This window comes from Bidens hawaiensis, unplaced genomic scaffold (assembly GCF_021521415.1).
Source record: "Bidens hawaiensis isolate Kalapana, Puna unplaced genomic scaffold, B.hawaiensis_p1.1 tig00026387_1, whole genome shotgun sequence".
Taxonomy (NCBI): Eukaryota; Viridiplantae; Streptophyta; class Magnoliopsida; order Asterales; family Asteraceae; genus Bidens; species Bidens hawaiensis.
In genome coordinates this window covers 98674-108778 of record NW_027494245.1, presented here as the reverse complement: position 1 = coordinate 108778, position 10105 = coordinate 98674, and positions in this window count along the sequence as shown.

The window sequence follows — 10105 nt, the reverse complement described above, 5'->3', positions numbered from 1 at the left end:
TGCCTCTCCGAGTTAACGGTAATACCCCTCCGTAGTTGTGCACGGCTAACTGTGTAATAATTATACGTATCAATTAACTACCTCTAACTATATCATCTAACCGAATCATCATTCTAGTTGAATGACAGATTCTAATTGAATGACAGATTCTAATCGAATGATGGATTCTAATCGAATCGAATTCGATTCAATTACTTTGCCCATTTGGTTCGATAACTTTGTCCATTCGATTCGATTACTTTGTCCATTCGATTCGATTACTTTGCCCATTTGATTCGATTACTTTTCCCACTCGATTCGACTACTTTTCTTTTGAATCTAATTTTATTCCCATCTTTTTCCAGCCTTCTTTCCGACTTGTTTTGCCCGTCTTGCATAATAAATGAGCCTAGGATTTTAACCATATTGTTTCCTTGCACTAACTTGGTTCAAACGTTACCCATTTGTCTCGTTTCATTACAAACATCTCGTTTACATTCAAGGTTACATATTTCTTTCATAATAAGGTCCTACTTACTATCCCACCAAGTTTCATGCAAACCTACTTCGTTTACCCGTCCTTTTCACGAACCAAACACTACTCGTTTTACCCGAAACGAACCAACTAACCCGTTTACTAGAAAGTTCATTACTTTATCAATAATCGTGAGCCGTCCTATCATCCTACTAATTTTCATGCCAATCGGTACACGAAAACTAAACCTCTTTTAACAAAAATGTACCTTTGAGGTTTGTGTCTAAAATTACTCGAATAAACGAAAACCATATCAAACAAACTCGGAATTGAGTGATTCAAGCGGCCACGGAACCATCTCCCCCGATTTACAAACCCATCAGCTCGCCGTAGCCGTATAACACCGCTACAGTCGCCGGAGAAGCTGAACAGTTGCCAGAAAATCCCATTTTTAGGTGTTGCGACTTTGCTGATAAAAATCGGAATTCCCGACCACTGATCAAACATCTGATCGGTGGAAATCTTCATTTATATGCCATGAACACTCAGTTAACTTTTGAGACCGATCCGACGGTAGATCTCTGGAAATCGTCGTGTCTTTATGGGTTCACTACAACAAAAAGGGCTTTTTAAGACCTTTTGTGTGGGACGCTTTTAAAATAGGGTCCTAAAATCTATTTAATAGGACAAATGAACATTTGGGGTCCTTTTACAATATACGCTACAGAACTGGTGTCCTAAAAAATTATTTAATAGGATGGATGATTCTTTGGGGTCGTATTATCATATAACTTAATAAGACACTTAAAATCTAAATCCTAATAAAGTAATCTATAAGACATGTAGTTGTTGGTGTCCCATTATGTGGTGTTGTAATAGGACACTTTATCACTGGAGGTCTTATTATAACATAACTTAATAGGACACTTTGTAATTAAGTCATAAATGATCGGTGTTATAGGACCCTTTCTAGTCGAAGTCATATAAGAACATAACTTAATAGAAAATTTTACACTATGGTCATATAACTTTAACCTTTATAAGACGCATAATCATTGTGGTGTTATTATAATACACCGTAATAGGACATTTGATATTTTAGTCATAAAATATCTGGTTTTAGTTCCCACTCCACCGTCTGACTAGCGACTGACTAATGATTTTTACAACACTGCGTCAGGTTCCAAAAGATTTACTTACCAACTATTTATTTTTAATTCAATAACATATTTAACTAACATGGGAATGGGCTGGGCCTGTAGGCCATATCTACTTATTCAAACAGGGCTTTACACAACAAGCAGGTATGTATATATAAAACCAATAATTATATATATTTATATATATACATTTTCAACTAAAAGTGTCAATTGCCAGTTAAGTTTCTGCTTAACATGTTTATTGTGCATTATTGTTTTGTACTTCTTCCTTTAGTAGTTGTACCCAACTCTATCTCACCCACTGTCTTCATTTAGAAATTACAAATCCGTTACAAACCCTTCAACATTCATCAAGCATGACACAATAATTTATATAATAACAATTTTAGGAGCCTTTGTACATTACGGGTTGTAAATATTGCTTCATCTTTTGTACACCACTGTTTATTCCTCTTTTGTTTTTACATATATACATACACAAGTAAGTTTTAAGATAACTGAACCAATTGGTTTGATGGAAAAGTTGAGGGATGTGAATCCAAAGGTCTTAGGTTCAACTCTTAAATAAGCCAGTGTTTATGCTTGATTATTTAAATAAATATAAATGTTCAAATAACTTTGTTTTTACTACGTATATAAACACTCGCAAGTAAATGTTCAAACAAAGATTTCAATTGGTTTACGTTGTTGTCCCTGAACTTAATGAATTCACTTTTTCTTTTTGTTAAAAAGAAAAACCGCTTTATATGTAACCAATAAATAATTTTTCGCTAACCTTTCGTAAACAAAGGACAACAAAAAATCTTACACCCAACTCCACTGCAACGCGACGGGTAAACCAACTGGTTTATATCACAAATACATCTTTTACAATTTATTTTCACTAATCAATGACGTTTTGATTAGATCTTACATCTTGAATGTGATAATTGTCATATATAATAATAATTATTATTATTATTATAACCAATAATAATAATAATAATAATATTCCAGGTTAAAGTACCATAACACCCTTCCCCTTCTAACACCTAACCCCAAGGGTAAAAACCAGAAAACCTGTATATAATAATACAAAACAAAACACCAATTCATTTGGGTACCGGTCGGTGTGATACTCGGTGATGAGAAGAAGCGAAGCAAAGTAGAGAGTCAATGCCGGCTCAAAAGCGGTCCAACGATTCCGTATACGAAGACGAAGAAGAAGATGACGTCAACCGTACTAATAATAATAATAATAATAATAACAATAACATTTCCGACGAATCAGAACAAGACGAAGACGTAGAAAAAGAGGAACAAGGTTCGTTCCTTCTCTAATTATTATTATTATTCGAATTAGTGGTTGACATTTGTATTAATTAATTAATTACTTTGATCAACGGCATATTCGGATGATGATGATGATGATGATGTCGAAAGCACTTCGTCTAGTGGTAGTGACAAAGACGAGTTTGTTTACTGTTTACATGATATGTATAAGTTAGTTTGCCTTAGGGTTTGTTAGGTGTGAGTTTGTTGGGTGGTGGTTATAGTGTAGAGTAGTGGTTAGATCTATTTATTACCTGCTGGTTTAGTTCTCAATAGCGGTTATGGATTCGTGTTTTGGCTTCAAATAAAGCTACCTAAAAAAATTTTGATTTGAAACGAACTGAGCCGAGCTGGCTCATTATTATAACCAAACCAAGGCTCAGCTCATGGCTCGCTCTTTGACTCGTAATATTACAATTACAGGTGAATGTCTGCTTCAGCTATTGTACGTCATGCATATGTGTTTGTACCATGTCAAATGAAATTCATTGGCACACCCCCAATACACACGCGCCACAAGACCTTTGAAACAACTGTCAGGGTTTCTGAATTCTGACTCACCACCGTCTGAGCATATTGCCTTTGGTTTTTTGTGATCTCTTGGTTGTCAATTCCTCTTTCTATATAGAGTCTAGACGATATCGTAACCGATGATGTTGTCATCATGTACCTCTGTTTCCATCTCTTTATTTCTTCCACTGATCGATCATCGTTGTCGCCGCTTACTGTTGCCGGGTTCGATTTCGTAACCCTAGGTCGCGGTGGTGTGCTTGTGGCGGTGGTCTTGTAAGGGTATGGATATGGATATGGATTTTTTCCTCTTTGTTTTCCACCGATTATGACAGCGACGGTGGATCGCTTGGCCACCATCGATTGTAGCCTCTTTTGTGGTTCCTCACCACCGTCGTGTGGTGGTCCGGTGGTGTAATTTTCTATTGCCTGATTCCATTTTTTTTACCCTAGGCAACAGTGGGCTTATGTGGCAGTGGTGTTGTCTCACCACTACCGTGTACCCGTCCGGTGGGGTTATTTGCTGTTGTTTGATGGTATCGGTGGTAGTTTCTCACCGCTGCCGTGTACCAGTCTTTCTTAGTGGTTTGTTGAATCAACCATCATTCGCAGCATTTACAATTCTGATGGCTATCATTTCGGATAGGTTTCAATGCTACCATGACCATATGCCATAAATGTCAATGCTAATGCGGCTACCATGTCCACTGAGGACGGTGAGTGTGTGACATATATTGTCTCCACTCGCAACCTCTGCTGCAGCCGTGATGATGTAATCTTTTTCTGGTGACAAGACAATTTTGAGTCTCATTCTGGGATAGTTGATCATATGGCTTTAAATGAGTTAATATTGATTGTTTGAACATAGCTATATTTTCATATCAGATATGCCTCTTATTGCTGACAATTTCCTATTATTTTAGTTCACTTTATGTTTTAATGTTTGATAAGGTTTGGTTAATATTTTATATTTTCATAATTTTGTATGATGTAGGAAGCATCTACAAAGCGATTTTGATTATGTTGTTTACAAGCAGGTAATTTTTCTTAGTTATTTTACATGATTATCAATTATAAGTAATTCATTATTTTCACTTATTTTGCAGGGAATATGAGATTCATGAGACTTACAGGAGATGGACATACACAAACATTTAACTCCACATTTGATGAATTACTAAACTATGGCAAATCTGTAAGTAACCAAATAGTCGCCGGTGATTTTTTTTAATCACTGATTGTTAAACATATATGCCATTTTTACATATTTTTGCAGTATGTGGATATATATAGGGCAAACAAAAATCTTTTTTTAACTTTTTACCTAAAAATTGAAGACACGACAGACAAACTTATTTTCAATTGAAATTGAAGCCGTTTTGTATGATGGATTCATACACGAGGTATGATTTAGTAATTTACGTTACTCCATTTTGAAGGTATAAAACTGAAGTGTTTTAATTCAAAATGGGTCAGTAAATGTTTGTTATATAAATCTTTCTAACGTGTCAAATGGGTCAGCTTATTCATGACTTATAACGCACTTTACCGTATTATTTGGCTAAGAAGGTAGCTGGTGTTGAGGAAAGAAGCAGGTGGCAATGGTAGCACCTTCGGATGTGGAGGTCACTTTATTTTGTCTCTGCTGTCTTGAGTTGGTTGTTAGTTTAGTTATGATGGTATGGGCGTACAAGTCGGTTAATGAATTATGAATGAGCTAGTTGGTGGTACAGAGATTGGACCAAACTGGTGTGAGATGAATGTTCAAGTACCAATAAAAATAGATGAAAATTTGGTGAGACCATATGGCTTATTTTCCACAATTAAATATTGTATTGTTGCATCCATCGCATGGCCTGGTCCGTTCATCTTGGTATGTATTTATTAAACTTGGGATACGAGTAATTTTATTAACATGGAACTTAATGCTTATATATGGATGGTTTATTTGTAGGTAGTCCGTGAGGATTGAGGACGCTGGATTAACCAGGATTTTTTGGTGCTTCTTTCTTTTATTTCTTTAAATTTCTTTGTTGAATGTTACAAGAGTTTATGTTGGATAATATTGTACCTTATTTATGTTTAGTGTTTTTGTTATGAATAAGCTTATTTAATATAATGAAGTTTTATTTCTTTCAACAGTGATGTTATACACAATAACTATTAGGATTATATATGTTGATGGTCTTTTTATTGTTTAATAAAAACCATTATTTAATAAAAGTGTCCCGAAATGTTTTTATTGGGACGCCTTTTGAGTTGTTAATTAATATATTATGCGACCATAAAATTGGTTTAATAATCTTATTTGGGATATCGGGACTTTTTTCTTGGTACTAAAGTACCTATAATGTTACATAATAAGTGTCCTATAAATTAAGTTTTAAGCACGTTTGTGTATCAAAAGATTAAAGGTAGGTAAGTACGTGTTAAAACATTGTAAAAGTATCATAATATATTTTTATTGAGACATTTTATTGGTTTTTAATTGATATATTATGAGACCATGAAATGGTTTTATAATCTTATTTGGGATATGATGACGCTTTTTGAGTTCCAAAACTTATTACGACCCCTTTACATGAAACACTTTTCTCATTGGTCCTATTAAATGAAAGGTCCTATAAAATAGCATTTTAGGACGCTTTTCTGCGTACTAAAAAGCAATTTTGTTGTAGTTGTTGTTTTCTCAAAAACGAGAATTTGGTAAAGAATGTGTTTGGAGGCTAGGATGGTTATGAAGGAAACGGTGGCTACATTTATCGGAAGAGGGTAGGATTTCATCTTCAACTTTTCATCTAATGACACTTATTCCCCTCATACTTTAGATAATTACATTTAGCTTCTATAATTTAATTAAATCTAAATCATTTAAATACCGACGAAAATTGGGATGTTACAAGTCTACCCTTCTTATAAGAGGTTTCGTCCTTGAAACCTACTTAGTCCTTGTAAAAGAAATACTTCATGTATTTACATCCTTTCTTGAACCAACTTAGCTTCCTATCTTACGGGTTTATCCTTTGTCTCACAATCATCGAGCGATTTTCAAATGTTTTAGCTGTAATAAGTAGTTTGTCCATGAAGTCCTTGATGATAAGCTTCCTTATCCATGCTTTGCAAGTCCCCATCATTTCCTTAAGCTTGCTCTTCTTTCTTGTCCTTTAAATAGAAACATTGCACTTACGATCATAACACTTAGCACTAAGTGATCCTTCTGTCCAATTATAACCTTTAGCAATCATACTGACTTGCAATACGTTTAAAATATGTTAATTTCATAAAGGAAACCTTTCCAGGATCTCCTTGAGGATTACTTCTTGAAATCCCTTTGTTTATTCCTCAAGATAGAAAACTTCTTTCAATTCTTGAGCACGTCCATTTCATACCTTGTCGAAGAACCCCTTAAGTCACAATTTAAACCTTCTTGCATTCCCAACTCTACATCAACACGTAGGGTTCATGAGTTATAGCTGTCTAAGGTAGCTTGATCATGAAGTCCATGCTGATACATCTTCCTTCTCTTGACTAATTAAGTTTCTTTTGTCCTCTGAGTCTATTGTTGTCTACTGGTGCATATTAGGTTTCCTGATATGTCACAACTTTTTATCATAATCAGCTTTCTTTCCAGGCTTGTCCTGACCTTTATATGGACATTTATAACACCATTCTGTTTTTATCATTCTAGAGGACTTCCCTTCCATGATCACATGATTATCTGTTACACCCTAATTATGTAACATCATGAAGATTTCGTATCAAAAGTAACAAGTATTCTAAGCTCAAGGACCAAAAAGGTAAAAATCTGTTTCCCTGACCCATCGTAAAATGCGACGGATCAGAAGAAAATCAATCCTGTATCGCTATGGGTATGATACAAAATCCAAGAACGGGCGGCATCATGATACGCGATACCCCAAAGCCCACTCATCACCGCGTATCGCGATGATGATACCTGAAAGCTGTGACACATGCCCCGCCACGTGTCCCCACGTGGCACCACGTGTCCAGCCACGTGGAACAAGTGACAAAGCTAGTGATTACGCGGCAAGGCTAGTTGCGATACGCGATGGCCTACCAAGGGCTCTTCGCGTATCGCGATGAAATAAAATATTAATACATATGCCTCCAGATCCCTCCCTATACGCGCTGGATCATTTTTAAGACCCATCGCGTACTGCAATGGGTTGGCTTTTCAGCTCTATAAATAGGATCATTAGCCCATTCAATCCGCACAACCCAAATCTCTCTCTCTATCTCTCTCTCTAAAACACACACTCACTCTCACTACCTCAAAAAGCGTGCCACCGACCCGAGATTCAAACCTAAAACTATGCTCCCTATACCGACATTGCCTCGAAGTACGTGTCGCCACAAGACAAGTCGACACCCCACCTCGAAGTGCGTGCCAACGAAGATCGACGACCGAAGTGCCTCGATATACGTGCAAGAAAGCGTTGATCATGATTCTCGAGAAACATAAAAGCGTTGAGGTGCTGCCCGAAAGTCTAGGAAAATATAAGCCGAACAAGGTAGAGGTAGTGTCCGAATAAAATATTAATATTAAATTAAGAATGCTTAGACCCTAGTCGAGGGTATTCCCGATACCTCGAGAATAAACAAAGAAAGCATAAAAAAGACAATATATATAAGAAATATGGATATATAACAATACCTTGTTAATAATAAAAATATTATTTAAACCTCTTAAATAATAAGTAAAGAAATAAAGTATACGTTTCTTCCAGAAGAAGAAACGTAGTGTTTAGAAAAGTAAACAAGTAGAACTAAAGGTTTAATATTGTTAAGTAAAGAAAAGATATTTTGAACTAAAGGTTCAAATAGAAAATATAATCGAGGTAAAGTTTATACGAAATAGACTAAAGGTCTAAATCTAGATTATTGATCTAGTAATAGCAAATGGTTATACTCGTACTATAGGTCCGAGATAACAAGAAAATACAAACTCGATAAGTGAAGTGAAGCTAATATTTCAAAAGGTGAATACGTCCCAAACTTTATAACTTATTAAATCGGGTAAAATTAAATTGATTACATGAGATTACGTATCTCTAAAACATTATGAACAAAAGTAATCGATGGCCCTCAGGCTGTCGTGAACGTTTGTATGGATCCTTAAATATGTGGTTAGACGGTGGGCACACCGCGCCACACCTGGTTATATGCCTCCGCCACAATGGGCCGGACCTAAGTTATGTCCGAGAGACGGTAAACATGTGTATAATGATGGTGGCTAAGTAATCTTGAATGTTGCAGTGCTTGCTGAGCGGTTTCAATTTGAGCTTAAGTTTGTAATTGTGTTTTAAGCTTTTAACTTGATTATTCCTAAGCCACGATGGGCTGAGACCTGAGTTATGTGTCGAGGGGTAATTAAGTAACTAAAATATTTTTGCGTCAGCTTATTCACCAGCATGTGTTGCTGGCGTATTTTCAAACTGTTTTGCAGGTAACGAAGGATAGACGCTTGAAAAATCGAAGTCTTCACTAGGCGATCTGATGGCTCAGATCATTTTGTTAGATATTAAACTTGAATGGTGGTTTATATAAACAATGAGTCTTTTGTAAACATTAAACGGGTATTTTATAATCCCGTATTTTGTTATGTAAATATTAATATTTTAATCCACGCAAATATTTCCGCATTAACCCGTAACTCTGATTTATTTACAAAAACGGTACCAGCTGTTGGTCACACGCCTAGGCCTAAGTTGGGGGTGTGACAAATCATTAGTTTCAAGACTCAATTACGGTAGACATAAGTTTAAACCGTCTCTACACCTTCCTTGCATGTCTTTCTAGCTTTTGTCCTTGGTTTCTTGCATCCTCTTGTTGCGTTACTGTCGGTTTCACCCTCGTAAATCTTGTGGTTGTTATTTTCCGTGTAGGTTATAAAGTATCATGTCTTTTTACATCTGTCACATGCCATGGACTCATCTTCATTTTACTTCTAGTTAAGAGTTTCACTTTCACCGGTATCTTCCTTCATTGTAATAAAATTATTTCCTTTCAAAACCTCCTTGTAAACCGAGTATCTAGACATGTAAGCTTCCTCTAGGATTTGGCCTCGAAGATCTCCATGACGTGGAATCCTCAAGCGACCAAATATGATTTTCACACCATAAATATTATCTTCCAAATCTCGGTGTAACCAGATGATTCATTTTTTTTTCATCTTGCTCTCATCCTTTATAACTTGTATTGTGCCCCGCAGATCTCGCTCATGAAATTCAAAGTGTTAACTAATTTATAAAACTTGATTGTCGTGATAACCTCTTCACCTTTACGACTTAGCGCATCTGCGACCACATTAGCCTCACTAGGGAAGTACTTGCATAATCCTCTATCAGCCTTAACCATCATCTTTGCCACATTTTCCATTTCGTCTGCTTGAAAAGATATCCAAACTCTTTTGACCTATATCAATGGCACACCTTTAAAACCTAGCATACAGTTACCCTTTCTTTAGCATCTCCAACACTTCTGTCGAGTGTTCAGAATGGTCGGACTTATTTCTTGAATATTTCAAGATTATCATCAACAAAAGCAATGTCAGATTTGTCCAACATCAGATTACATACCCTATTCATCATAACCATGTATGCTACTGCAGCACTCTTCAATCCAAACGATTACATGAGAAACTCTTAGT